Source organism: Pectinophora gossypiella, chromosome 7 (genome assembly GCF_024362695.1).
Source record: "Pectinophora gossypiella chromosome 7, ilPecGoss1.1, whole genome shotgun sequence".
NCBI lineage: Eukaryota > Metazoa > Arthropoda > Insecta > Lepidoptera > Gelechiidae > Pectinophora > Pectinophora gossypiella.
Genome location: NC_065410.1, coordinates 11,352,686 through 11,367,402, shown reverse-complemented (window position 1 = coordinate 11,367,402; position 14,717 = coordinate 11,352,686). Strand labels below are relative to the sequence as shown.

At 38.2% G+C, this 14,717-nt stretch overlaps 1 long non-coding RNA gene across 1 annotated transcript in view; it reads left to right on the top strand.

Annotated features, from left to right (window-relative positions):
* Positions 1-14,717, top strand: part of LOC126368536 (uncharacterized) — a 56,927-nt gene that overhangs the window by 10,392 nt on the left and 31,818 nt on the right. The window lies entirely within an intron of this gene.

Below are 14,717 nucleotides of genomic sequence, written 5' to 3'. Positions count from 1 at the left end.
ACGATACAGTTATCATGCAAACAAGGCTTCGTCAACCTCGTACTAGAAACATCACGCTAGTATCTAGACCTATCACTTAAAGTAATTTCCATTTTTTTTCGATTGAAAATGGGTTCGCGTTAAACACAATCTCACCAGCTAGTGGCAATGGTGTCTGAAGTAGATCACGCTATGAAAATCTTATCTATCTACTCAGCCTGTATCCACCCACTGCTGGGTATAGGCCTCCTCTCTTTCACGCCATCCTTTCCGGTTCTGTGCAAGTCTCATCCATTGCTTTCGGCATACCTCACAATGTCATACGACCACGGGCTGGTGGTCCGCCTAGATATCGCATACCACCCCTTGGCCACCATTCAGTAACAGCCTTAGTTCCATCTGTCTTCCCGTCTTGCCAAGACGATCACAATACAGACAAAAACAACTTAACAATCTCAAAACACAATCTTATAAATTATCTTATTTTCTTTGGAGCAGCGTGGTGGAGTATGCTCCATACCCTCTCCGGTCGTTTGAGGGGAGGCCTGTGCCCAGCAGTGAGACGTATATAGGCTGTTTATGTTATGTATGTCTTTTTTATGAGCTTCCCAAAACCACGAGTGAATGCTATAAAAACAAAAAAAACGTATAAATGCCAGTTCATTAATCTAGGCATCTTCAATTCAAGTTTGAATAGGCACGTTCTAGGTTAGTGAGCATGTCTCACCTTTTTTTTTGACGTGACTTATTGTAGATTTGCCGCAGATGGCATTAACTACTTGGCCGGACAAATGGGGAGCGCTGAAGGCTCTCACCCGATACAACGTTTAAGACAACAGGCCTGAGGGTGCCCAGTTGGGCGCGAACCTCGGCTCAGGGCGTCGTCTGAGAGGAAAAATATTTGAAAGAATTAATCGACCCTAGTGGGTTGATAGCGATAAGCGCTGAATGAGGGAAATCGTCGACCACGCCGGTGAGGGCGGTATCGGGGTCCTGAAGTGTTTGGTGTCGCGAGCTGATTGGCTGCCTCTATGGCTAGAGTAATAGGGTCGTCGGGATCGTATATTACGTCTTTCGGACGCCGATAATTTTTCAGTACCGTCCCCAAGCGGAATGTATTCGGAGCATGTCTCACCATCGACCACAGTTTTACACTCAATTGACGGGGTTAGAACCTGGCTTGTCATTTTCCACGCCGAACTTGAAACCACTGAATTCCACTTTATGAATTCATGTTTGGATCATAAAATTTACATCATGTGATTTTAAGGATTGCCCGGTTAATGGTAATAGGACAGGCTCCTCCCTATTACATTGGACTTAAAACATAGGTGATGAGAAGTGTGTGTGTACTAAGGGTGGTATTAATAAACTAATCTCAGCTGAGACTGCCCTCAAGATTATGCTCAAGTCCCTGTTTTATATGAGAACTGTCACATTGACATGATCTTGAGGGCCGTCTCAAAGCTGAGATTGGTTTATTAATACCACCCTAAGACACCTCTGCTTACCCCGTCGGGGATATAGACGTGATGTTCTATTATGTAATGTGGTCTTTTGCCAGTGACACTCTACTCGTGAGCCTTAGATGGCGATAAACACACAGCAGATAATCATGTTCGTAATATTTATTAAAGTTGCGCCCATACTGTCTTCTCCCTTAAGAATTACTTTATGTTCAAGTGTGTTCTACCATAGGCTATATCGTCACCGAACGTTAGGTATAATTGTATTTCCTTAGAAGGCAGGAATATAATACATACATACACTTTCGGCCGTAATCCTCAATCATGTGGGCAGAATCACAAGATATCAGAAGACAATTTGCTTGCTTTTTACATGAAACCCTAAGTGGAAACTAACGGCTTCCGTGGTCCAGTGGTTGAGCATTGAGCTCACTCCGGGTTCGCATCCCGGTGGAAACATATCACAAAAAATCACTTTGTGATCCCTAGTTTGGTAAGGACATTACAGGCTGATCACCTGATTGTCCGAAAAGTAAGATGTTCCGTGCTTCGAAAGGTACGTTAAGCCGAAAGTTCCGGTTACTACTTACTGATGTAAGTATGTACTCGTAACATGAGTCATGTCAGGGGCCTTTGGCGGCTCAATAATAACCCTGACACCAGGGTTGATGAGGCTGGTATAAGAAGAAGTGGAAACTTATTATATTTTCATCGTTTTAAAATGGGTTTCATAGAAGAAATACGTAATTATGTGTAATACTGTTTTATTTTATTTGTAAACATTTTTTTTATGGAAGAGCGGAGACTGACACAGATACTTGGCTTAAAAGGCGACTCGAATCACCTACATTACTGAAAATTGTTTTAAACAAATAAAGTATTTTTGTATTTTTTTCTGTAAATATAATATAATGTTCAATGATGTCTTGATCGATTTTCCATATCTAGTGTAAGATAAAAGTATAGACGTTTATACAAGGTCTGTTTTAAATAACAGACGGCCTTGAATGTGGCCACAGACCTGAACAAATCGACTGATCACATCAATTATCATGACATTCAAAACGTGCCAATATCTTTAAGCATATTTGTGAGGATAATTGTTTTTATCTATAACAATAATTAATATATAGGTATATTTAGGAATTACAAGAGGAAAACCTAGGCGTACATATAGAGATTAGATCCAGGATATTTCAAAGAAACCTCAGGTCAAGAGGACAGTCATGAGCAATATAATGTACCCACTTTAGGACTCTGTCGCACTAACGTATTCGACATTTAGTGAGACTTACAGTTCAATTTGTCAAAAAAGTTAATGTGATATGGCACCAAAGTGTATTCATATTAATGCTCGTGACCGTACTTTAAATCGGGAAGTATGCATGACGTTTTTGATGAAAGTGGAAGAAGTGTGAGTCAGGATTGTAGTAAATGTAATTCCGTGGCCTCTACCTGCTCCATCGGAAAATAGGCGTGATCTTAATATTATGTATGTATGTGTACTTAAGTAGAAATTAGTATGAACACTCTTGATATTATGAACAACATTGTCTTCTCTTAAGTCTCTAGCTCTAGTCTCTTTAGTCTTTAGTCTCGCAACAACAACACTTCAGAACCTCGATACCGACCCCGCCGGCGTGGTCGACGATTTTCCTCATTCAGCCTTACCGCTATCGACCCACTAGAGTCATATTATTTTTTCATTCTTTTCTTTTACTTACCTTAATGTTACCTATTTGACATATAACTTTCTAACGTTTGAATTGAAAAGACATTTTATTCCAATATATTGTTATTTTTTTTATTATATTGAATGCTATTGTAATTTATTTATTAATTTTATTTGTATTTAAATAATCTGTTATGTTTTAAAATACCGAAATTTGCGACATAGTGCGACATATATTATATTGTAACAACCCTTTTACCATGTCGACGAATAAATGAATTTGAATGCAAATATTATTCTCTCAGACGACGTCCTGAGCACCCTCAGGCCTGTTGTTTTAAATTTTGTACCGGGTGAGAGCCGATTGTCCGGCCAAGTAGTTAATGCAATTTGCGGCAAATCTACAATCTAAAAACATTTTCGGAGATATGTGACTTAACCTATATTGGGCTGGTTTTCCCTACACGGGTCGGGAAGTCAGCAAGCAGTCGCTTCTGTAAAAATCGAACCTGTCAAATCTTCAGGTTAGGTAAGCGGACCCTGTGAAAAACGGATAACGCTAGGGAGGTGATGATGATCCACAGTACATCACAAGAACCACAACCTTACTTTTCCTCCGACAGTCGGACACCGTTCCTAACACCTAAGACGTGATAAGTGAAAGCTTCGCTTCAACAATTACGCAACAAAGCTGTTACATAACAGAAACATTTGTCGTGGAACATTGAACTTCGTTCCGTTGACACTGACCCAATTGCCAACCATGGTTCAATGATCTGATAAACCTTTGGAGTCATCAATGTTTGATAATGATATTTTATGTCTAGATAAGATACAGTCTGTGCCTTCTTTTGTACGCCAATTTTTCAGTTATAAGACCTAATGTGAAACACGCTTACCTAATAGATACCTGGGGGGTTAAAATGGCCACATCGACGCAATTCATCTAAGAAAGCAATATTGCAATTTGACTTTTGCGCATATAAAAGTAAGTGCGCAATGCAAACAAATGTCAAAAAGCAATATTGCTTTCTTAGATGAATTGCTTCGATGTGGCCATTTTAACCCCCCTGTTCACTCTAGCAGTAAGAAACCGTGGGGATTGAGGATCAACAGGTTAGCAGTTCTTGCAACGAGGAGGCATGAAGGGCACATTACTTACGAGTTACGAGAAACGTGATGAGCAAGAAAATGTAGATGGATTTTATGAAGAAGGATATATGTGTCAAAGGTGTAAGTACTGAGATGAAGACTGACTGAGATGAATAGAAGAGGTATACATGTTGTGCCGACCTCACTAAGAGTGGGCTAAGGGCAGGAGGATGATTAGGGAAAAGTCTCACATTTATTCACAGTGGTGTGTCTGCAGCTGCTGCTGTGGTTTCCAGGATTTGTGCCCGGTTACCCTCTATTACATAGGACTTAAACATAGCTAACGACTGGGTGGCAAGGAGTAGGTGTACGATTCACCCCTGTGTAACCCCTTCGGGGGTCGTGATTGTATGTAATAGTTTCCATCTATTCAAAACTTTTTGCTAAACGTAATTTGTATGACAAAAGCAACCTGTGACGTCGTAGAAAAATGTGACAAAATAATAAAAATATAAATAGAAAAAATAAAGCGTTTTTGTCACCTTTAGATTTGTCTTTATTTAGTAATCGGAATTTCATAATTTATCTTTGACCTAGGAAACTACCCAATTGCCCGTATATCGTCTTCTTGGCTCTGCCCGCCCTGTTAGCAATTAAAAGCGTGAACGTTTTGTGTGCTATTATTATATATCTGCAAATAAGAGGTTGTTTTAAAAAAGACAATAATAATCATTAAATAGAACGGCAATTTTAAATATACCTACACACGACCTCATTCACATACTGCTACGCCCTTATCGTTTCCGCAAAAAAGGTGATTGACATTCAGCCGGGAACGATACATGTAGCCACATTCTACACAAAAACAGAACAGGTGTAACCCCAAAATAGGCAAAACAACTTTTAACATAAACTTATAAAACCTTCACCTTGCGCCTTCGTCTCGATCAAGCGTGACGTAGTTAACAAAAACTGAGTTATTACTTAACAACCGAGAATTTGGGCCAAGTTCATTGGGGTAAACTCTTCGTGTTTTTAATTGACGACAAAAGAATTGAAACAATAGACAGTTTGAGGACAATGAAGTATAAAGTTGTATAGGTACAATAAAACGCTGTATGACGGCTAATGGAAAACTGTAGGACGCGATTAATCGTCGGAAAAGGAGATAATGAGAATTTATTATAGTAGGTATCTAGAATTTTATTATAGCAATATATAATTAATACTTCACTTTGAACAGACACTTCACCTAATAAAATAATGGTCATAATATAGCCCACTATCTATTGGATATATTATATACTTACAGGGTTAGGAGCTCGGTGGCGCAGCGGTAAACGCGCTCGGTCTGCGAATGCTGAAGTTAAGCAACTTTCGCAAAGGTCGGTCATAGGATGGGTGACCACAAAAAAAAGTTTTCATCTCCAGCTCCTCCGTGCTTCGGAAGGCACGTTAAGCCGTTAGTCCCGGCTGCATTAACAGTCGTTAATAACCATCAATCCGCACTGGGCCTGCGTGATGGTTTAAGGCCCGATCTCCCTATCCATCCATAGGGAAGGCCCAGCAGTGGGGACGTTAATGGGCTGATGTTGATGACAGGGTGTTAGTGACATCGTAACGATAACTTTGAGGGATGTTTCAGGCCATGTTTCTGAGTTGACATTAAGTGGAATTTTCCGTATTTTCACACTAAAATCAAAATATTATTATTTCGATTAAGACAATTGTTTTATGATTGTTCGTATTTATTTATTATACTTACCTACAATAAATTACTCTCCTCAACCATACGCGTGCAGACATAAAGCTGAACAGCAAAGGTCAAAATTATGAGGCAACAGATAAAATAACAATTTAAATATCAGACAATTGAGAAGTCGATTAATTTCAAACTGGGGCGCTCAGTGGAAATTGTTATGTATTTGATTGTCATTTAGTATATTTCATAAGCTCTGTCGAACATTACCTCCGTTAGGAGGAAAGCGAAAGCACGTGGCGTTAGCCTTGGGTGTCTATATCGACAATAGTCTGTGTTGACCGGCCAAAATGTCTATTGTGTTTGTCTAAATATAAGCGAGATAACCAAGAGTACGTGTTACACCGCCACTTGATCATGGTTCCATGTTTGATCCTTGGATATCTAGACACCTAATCGCTTACTGCAAAATAAAGTACATGATCCTGCGATAATGATAGTCATGAATCGTCTGAAACAGACTTATGAAGCCTATGAATCTTACTATGCCGTATAGTCCCTTCCGTCGTGTTCATACAAAACACCTCATTTTAAACAGACACTACACAATGATGTTATCGTACACACGCATCTGTGTGTGACGTGTGACGCCCATACGATTGAAGACTAAAGTAAGACCGAGGGGGGTGAGGTAAACCTAGCTCAGACCACACCCCGGACACTTCATACAACCAACCTCGTTTTACAGACACCACACATTGACGTTATCGTACACGCGCATCTGTGTGTGTGATGTCTGACGCCCATACGATTCAAGTCTAAACTAAGTTCGAGCGGGGGTGAGGTAAAACTAGCTCACATTGGTGGGGAGCGGAGAGTTGCCGTCCTATACGTAGTATTATTCCGTATTCCATGCTCAAACGCTGGTTGGTGCGACGAGGTAAAGCGTGAATCGGCTATTGGTTTGTGGAAATAAACACAACGAAATACTGACGAAACAGAATCGACTATATTGTTCATAGAATACACTGCAGATTACGATATGCACCTAGGATAACTTAGAGAGATATGATATTGCCGTACCATAACAACTACAAAAAGACTATAAAGAGGGCTCTGCATCTAATTATTTAATATATTACGTTTATGCATTATTATATCAAGTTAATAATAGATTCGTAACTCAAAACCTTGCGAACAAACCGAGCAGCAAACGTCGCCGATCAACCGTAACGCTTCGGTGTGACAGCATCCATTATCGATTTAAATGCTAAGATAAACATTTAACTAACTAATTGGTAATACATACTTTAGAATAAGATAATCGTTCCGGAAGGAAGGATGGCGTTGGCAGACCTCGACACTTCCTGAACTAAGTTCATTATATGACCTCCAGTTAATAAAATGTATACTGAATATATGAATCGATTTCGTAAAACTACGTCGCGTTCGAAAGCAATGCCACTCTGTCAACATTGAGACGAAGTAGATATGTGGGTAAGCATTATTCGGTTAGGCAAACCACTAAATAAAAATGTAATCTTAGAAGGTTTGTGCGAAATTAATGTAGAACATGCTGTGAACCTAACGCCTAATAAAATCGTAGGCTCGAAACAAGTTCATGTACTGTACCAACTCGCCTAGTGAGTAGGCAGTTTTTCCTGAACACTGACAAGGTAAGCGATTTTATAAATATTTAGGTAACATAACATAACATAACAAATACTTTATTGCACAAACAGGAAAAAACAAAATACAAAACAAAAGAGACATAGAATTAGTACAATAGGCGGCCTTATTGCTAAGTAGCAATCTCTTCCAGGCAACCTTTAAGTATAGGACCCATATCATCATATGTGGTATCATTATGTATATAGCCCTTGAATCCCTTGAATCACCTGATTGTCCGAAAAAGTAAGATGATTCCGTGCTTCGGAGGGCACGTTAAGCCGTTAGTCCCGGGTATTAGCCGTAAAAACACCTCCACCAACCCGCAGTGGAGCAGCGTGGTGGAGTATGCTCCGTACCCCCCTCCGGTTGATTGAGGGGAGGCCTGTGCCCAGCAGTTGGACGTATATAGGCAGTTTATGATGTATATAGCCCGTATTGGGCTGGTTAAGTTACATTCCTCCGAAAATGCATTTCTCGGGAATATGGGTTTCCTCACGATGTTTTAATTCATCTTTGAGCACGTGATAGTCATTTATGATCCATACATGAATTTTTTGCTTACCAGTGGAAAAAAAGCGTGAGATTATATATGTTTATGTGTAAGTATATGGATTACTATTCATATGCATCAAGTTCTATGTAATGTCTCTAACCTCTGATATCCGGAAGGAAATCACATCCATGGCCTCAGGAATTCAGATTAACTGTAATATTATTATACTACACCTACTTAATACATGCTTGGCTCTTATCGGATCATGAATCATGACTAATTCCAAAGTATTGCATACATACTTTTGTAAATACACTACCAACACAAAGAATAAAAGAACGAATAATATAGGGTTTATGAGGATTTCACACAGCAGAGATGAAGGTTACAGTAACTAATGTATTACCCTTAAGATATGTTAATCTCTTTACTATTCATTCATCATCCCATTAACGTCCCCACTGCTGGGGCACGGGTCTTCCCTATGGATGGATAGGGAGATCGAGCTTCACGCGGGCCCTGTGCGGATTGATGGTTATTAACGACTGCTAATGCAGCCGGGACTAACGGCTTAACGTGCCTTCTGAAGCACGGAGGAGCTCGAGATGAAAACTTTTTTTTGTGGTCACCCATCCTATGACTGGCCTTTGCGAAAGTTACTTAACTTCAACAATCGCAGACCGAGCGCGTTTACCGCTGCGCCACCGAATGTAGGATGAAATAATTGTTAATTTCGTGTCCTTCTTTAATATAGAACAATGAAAATAAAAAAATAACTTTCGTTTACGCTGCCGCTTTTTGAGCCGTGGTAGCCAGTAGGTAGAACGCTTGTCTCTCACTTTGAGGTCGCAGGTTCGAATCCAGCACAGGCCTAAAATACTTATATAAGTATATTATAAACAACTTATTATTAGGTACCAACCTACCTACATTATTTTCAAATAATAACTTCGAATCAGCAATGGCAACAAGAGTTTCTTTCCGATTGTTTGTGGCTCTGTCCACCTCGGTAGTGAGATTATATAGTGTACTGAAAGTTAGAATTACGAAACAATTCCAATTAAAAAAGATAGTAATAAATAAATGGTACATAAATACATTTCAAATACTTTAGTAAATTCGTAAATAACCACCAAATGACTAAGTTTTTTTTCATAATTCAATGCAATGGCTTAAAGATGTTACACCATACTGATTCTAATTACTGTGGAAATAACTTAGGTTAGCTTAGGTATAGGAAGCAGATTTTTTTACTTATTGTAGATTTGCCTCAGATGACATTTGAAGTACCTACTTGGTAACATAACAACAAATAACATACGCTCACGACTATATCCCAATTGGGGTAGTCAGAGGTACATCCATCGCAAGATGAACTAAGTACCCACACCTCACCGAGCTTTCTGTTAGGCCAACGTGATAGGTGGTGAGCCGTATCACCGTCTATAATAGCCGAGCCAACTGTGTTAGTCAAAATAGCAATACAATTTTGTTCAATTAGGTATACTTACACGTTAAAGGGGGCGGCCCAAAGAGACCTGGCAACGCTCGGTTGACCGAGAGTTGAAAACTCTCGGCATGTCATGGGAGCAAGCTACAGAAGCTACAAAAGATTTGCAGGAGTGCAAATCTGTTATTCGAGCCCTACATCCCAACAGGGGATAAAAGGATTAGAAGAAGAAGATACACATTATATTTCAAAGATAGAAAAAGAAGCTGCCATATTTATCTGATTAAACTCTACCATAACAATTCCCTATTAACATAACATAACAAATACTTTATTGCACAAACAGGAAAAAACAAAATGCAAAACAAAAGAGAAATAGAATGAGTACAATATCTTTTAGTAGTGTTGTGTGTGTGTAGTGTCTTTTTTTTTGGGTGAGTATATTATCTTTTATATCATGGTTCTTGTAACATAGTAAGTTAGTAATTATTCTTCTGTAGTGCGGTTTATAAGGTCGATGACCTTTGCAATCGTGGTATCAGGGTTATTATTTAGCCGCCAAAGGCTCATGTTACTCAAGTAAGAGTTGACCTAAGGTAGGCAAACTGAAGTAATGCGGTTTATTCATGCATTATGCGTGACCAGTTAGAGCGGAACTGTAACTCGACTTATAACGAGCCTTACAAACACAAACACGCCTTTCCGCAAATATTTATAGTAAAAGGAACTAACCTTTATTTTCACATAGGTACTTTAATGTCCTTTGCAGAGCAGGCAGAGAAAACTGTCGGATTGTATAGATTTGTCAGAATGCCTACTTTAGATTTGTTTTCCATCAAAAACGACCACAAAAGACAAACAAAAAGTATGGTTAGGTAGGTAAATCTGCGAGTCTGCGAAAACGCTTACAATACTTATTCAAAACTATTAAAATTAATTAATTATTATTCTAATTAGTTTACTGATGTAAGCCAGTAGTCGTTACATGAGCCATGTCAGGGACCTTTAGCGGCTCAATAGTAATCCTGACACCAGGGTTCATGGGGTTAGTAATCCACCTCACAACCCACACGATAGAAGAGAATTATTTTCAAAAGAACTTGTTTTCTATTGCCCAATATAATGTGTAACTACCTACCTAACTTTTATATACATCTAATCCCCAATGGGGTGAGCAGAGCCACAAGTAATTAAAGACATCTTGCAGCTGCTATTGATATGAAATCCTATGATGTAAGTATTTGATGAACCATATGGAGCCAAGGGATCAGACATTCGTCCATAACATTAGTCCAACGTGTTAGAAATGAAACAATCGCTTTGTTGGATTGTAGATTGTAGGATATGCCCGGGACGACAAACAGCTGACTGCTAAACTTGTTCTAGGTTTATTATATATAATGCTTCCAGAACAAAATTGACGCTATACCTACCTAACTTTCCTATCCGATAATACTTATACAGGTTGTTAATGACATCGTAACGAAAACTTTGACGGATGATTCACACCATGATTCTGAGTTGATATCAAGTGTCGCAAAAGTATGGAAATTAAAATAATTTTAAAATAAGTTCACCAAAATGTTCATATTTTTTCCGACAGGAAATTCCATTTGATATCAACTCAGAATCATAAAATCTGAATTATCCCCCAAAGTTTTTGTTACGGTGTCACTAACCGCACCATGGTGTAAGTGACATCGTAACGAATATTGAGAGTGATGATTCGGTTCATGATTTTGGGTTAATATCAAGTGGAATTTTCCATCCAAAAGTATAGAATTAAAAATAATTTTAATAACTCAAATAAACATGAATTTTGCGACGGAAAATTCCACTTGATATTGACTCAGAATCACGGACTGATCCCCCTCAGTATTCGGTAAGATGTCACTAACACCCTGTATAACTGTGAGTCGACTTCTTAGCGAGTTAATAATGTTGGTGATAGATAATGTAGTAGGCGTTAAATATAGGGTCATTATTTACTCGTGTATGGTGTGATGTCAGTTATTAAACACTTGGATGACTAGACATTGATTGTGTGTAATAAAGGTTGCTTATGCTTACGTACCTTCATGCTATTTACACAATTAGGTGTACTTGACCTACCTTAACACAGTTATATTCTTTCTTCATTGATAAACAGGGTGTTAGTGAACATCGTAACGAATACTGAGGGTGATGATTCCGGCCATGATTCAGAGTTAATATCAAGTTTCATGATTGTTAGTTGTTTTTGTTTTAAAAAAAAATACTTGGTACTAACTCAGAATAATGAGCTGAATCACCCCCCACTGCATTCGTTTATGATGTCACTTACACCCCGTACAAGTACGTACAGGTAGCCATACAAGTGCGTGTGGGTGTTAGTGACACCGTAACAAATGCTGACAGGGATGATTTAGACCATGATTCTGAATTTCCTGTCAGAAAATTTATGAAAATTTTAGTGGTTTTTTAAATTATTTTTTTGAGCCAGACAGTTCGATGATGTAATTTAATGAATGTGGAGAAAGCAAAAGAAGTATGTCAAAATCGAAGCAAATGGAATTCCATAGTCTCTGCTTACCCCGGTGGGTAATAGGCGTGAGTTTATGTATGTATGTGTGCATACCGGCTGTTTATGAGTATGATTATAGTACTATCTACAATTAAGCGAGCTAGACAGACCGCAAAATGCTTACGTGACCACTCGCACGAAGTGATCATGACCGAGAAACTTACAGACATAAATGCCACCACTGCCGTATTTATTATAATAGCATATCGCCAGCGACTTCATCCGCGTTATTATATCGCACACTCACTCTGTTCTTTAAAAAAAACATAGAATACTGTTACAGAATTTAGTAAAGCAAAGTTAGGCATCCTGGACCAATGGCTTTCGAAGCAGTTTGGCAGACAAGGCGCACAGTTGGTATCAAGTGCACATAATGTGATTTTTGCCTTATCGATGTCCTCGGTGTTACATTACGCGAAGTGTTGCTAGGGCTATGTTTTTGTGTATGTCCGTGTCTGAAAAGTACTTAAGCACATCTTTGGAAAATACCTTATGTCAAAACACACGCCGGACACTCCATACAAGTCTCACCCTTACCTTACCGCCTTAAGTGTAAGTGCGAGTAAGACACAACTCGCGCGCTCTCCCCCTTACTCCTTAGCGGGTTACGGTCATTTAAAACTAAAGTAAGACTCAGGAGTGAGGGGCTGAGATCAGAACCCGATACAAAGGACAATGAGTCAAAACGTCTCCCTTCACCAACAGATTTCAGACATATCTGATCTTATTCGAAGCGTCTTAGCGAGTCGATATTTTTGTTCTATAGCGACTTTCTCGAAATACGCGGGGTTTAGCCAGAATTCTAATGAAACTACTTACACGTATAAAGTATCTGTTGGAAGTGGGGGACGGGACCATTCTACTTATTTTTATTTATTGTTTTGTTTCGGACCCTGGGTTTTGGTTCCTATGTAAGTACTTACCAATTTTAATTAAAATCGCCCCAGCTGTTTAGGCGTGAAAAGACAATTTACGAAGCGAACTTTTGCTACAGCCTTGATTGATGTTTCTCTACCAAGCCACAGTGGATAATCGTAGTGTAGTATTCCATTCTCTCGTGGGGGTAACGTACAAAGTTACTTTTGCAGTTATAATATTAGTGTAAATATTGATGCGGCTAATTTGTGGGTGTGATACTTGTAGCTACAGAATTTGAATTCCTGTAACAGGAATTTATTTGAATTTATTGATTAAATTAAGCCTTAGCGTGCACGGCAAGTGTAAAGATTCAATTAGGCGTGAATTGATTATCTTGTTGCTATTATTTTTAAACATGCAATCAGTCCTAAATGATGATGATGTATGGAAAAAACTGATGGCATGCCAAAGATGGCCGAAATAAAAGTAAGACGGGAAATCATTGTCTTACGTCTAATCGTCCGTTAAACTATGATTAACCTTATCATCAGTTTATCTTTATAAATAGGCAGTGTAAAAAAGATAAACATGAAATGAAATCTGGTAAAACGTGCATTACCCATTCTATCACCTTTGGACGTTTTTGCTGTTTTGATGACAAAATCAGTACAAAACTTTGAAAGTAAAGGAGGTATCAAAGTGTTGTAAGTCGACCAAGTTTATTTTCTGTTGAGGAAAACTTTGCGAAGCATGTTGCGACCACAAGAAGTTTGAATAAAACCTTAGATTTTGAGCAGACACTTTTATTTAAATAAATATATAAACTCATTTATAAATTAATTTAAATACAGGTGTCATTTTATATAGGTTTAAATAAATACTTAAAATATGTTCTGAAATTTCGATTAAATATTATTTCATCTAATTTTTTAAATTATATTAAAAGATGAATAAATACTTGAAAAAGAATACAATCCATTTCATATTTTTTAAATTTTCAATGTCAGCTCATAAAAAAAAGACAATTTTGCGTTGGTACAGCTATAACGAAAAACCGATTGTGTGCATTTAAAAGTTGACAACCCAGTTTAATGGCGATAAAAATACTTACACATTTATTTTGTTTAACACGACTCTTTTTTTTCTACGGAAATCATATTATATATTGCACAAGATTATTAGGTTTATCCAGCAGTAGGGCAGCGTGGTGGAGTATGTTCCATGCCCCCTCCGGTTGACAGAGGGAAGGCCTGTGCCCATCAGTGGGACGTATACAGGCGTTCATATTATTATGTATAGGACTGTTTACTATAGGGCTCTAAGAGATATTGTGTTGTGTTATCTAGTTAAACTTTTACAATAAACATCAAGAATGATAAAATGCGATACATTATAGCAACATTACTTAGTATGAAATATCGATAAATTTTCGACACAGCTGCAAAATACATGTGTATTTTATATAACACACTTGGAGATTCCCGTTTTTAATTTGTGCTTATAATTTAGGTTATGTTATAAATGAGGCCGTATGGGCCGAAATTAGCAACTGATTCTGACAGATACAACTTATTTTTTGACAGTTTTAGAACTGTCTCTTTTTTGTGCTACCATAAGTGGAAGACGGCAGTATTTTTGGAGCTGTCGAAACTATTGTTTATGTTCGCGCCAGAAAAAATGCCTATATAATATTACAAATGATATACAGTAAACGAGAGGCGCGAAACCAAAAGCGAAAGAAGCGATTATATAGTTATTCCATGTAACTGTGCTT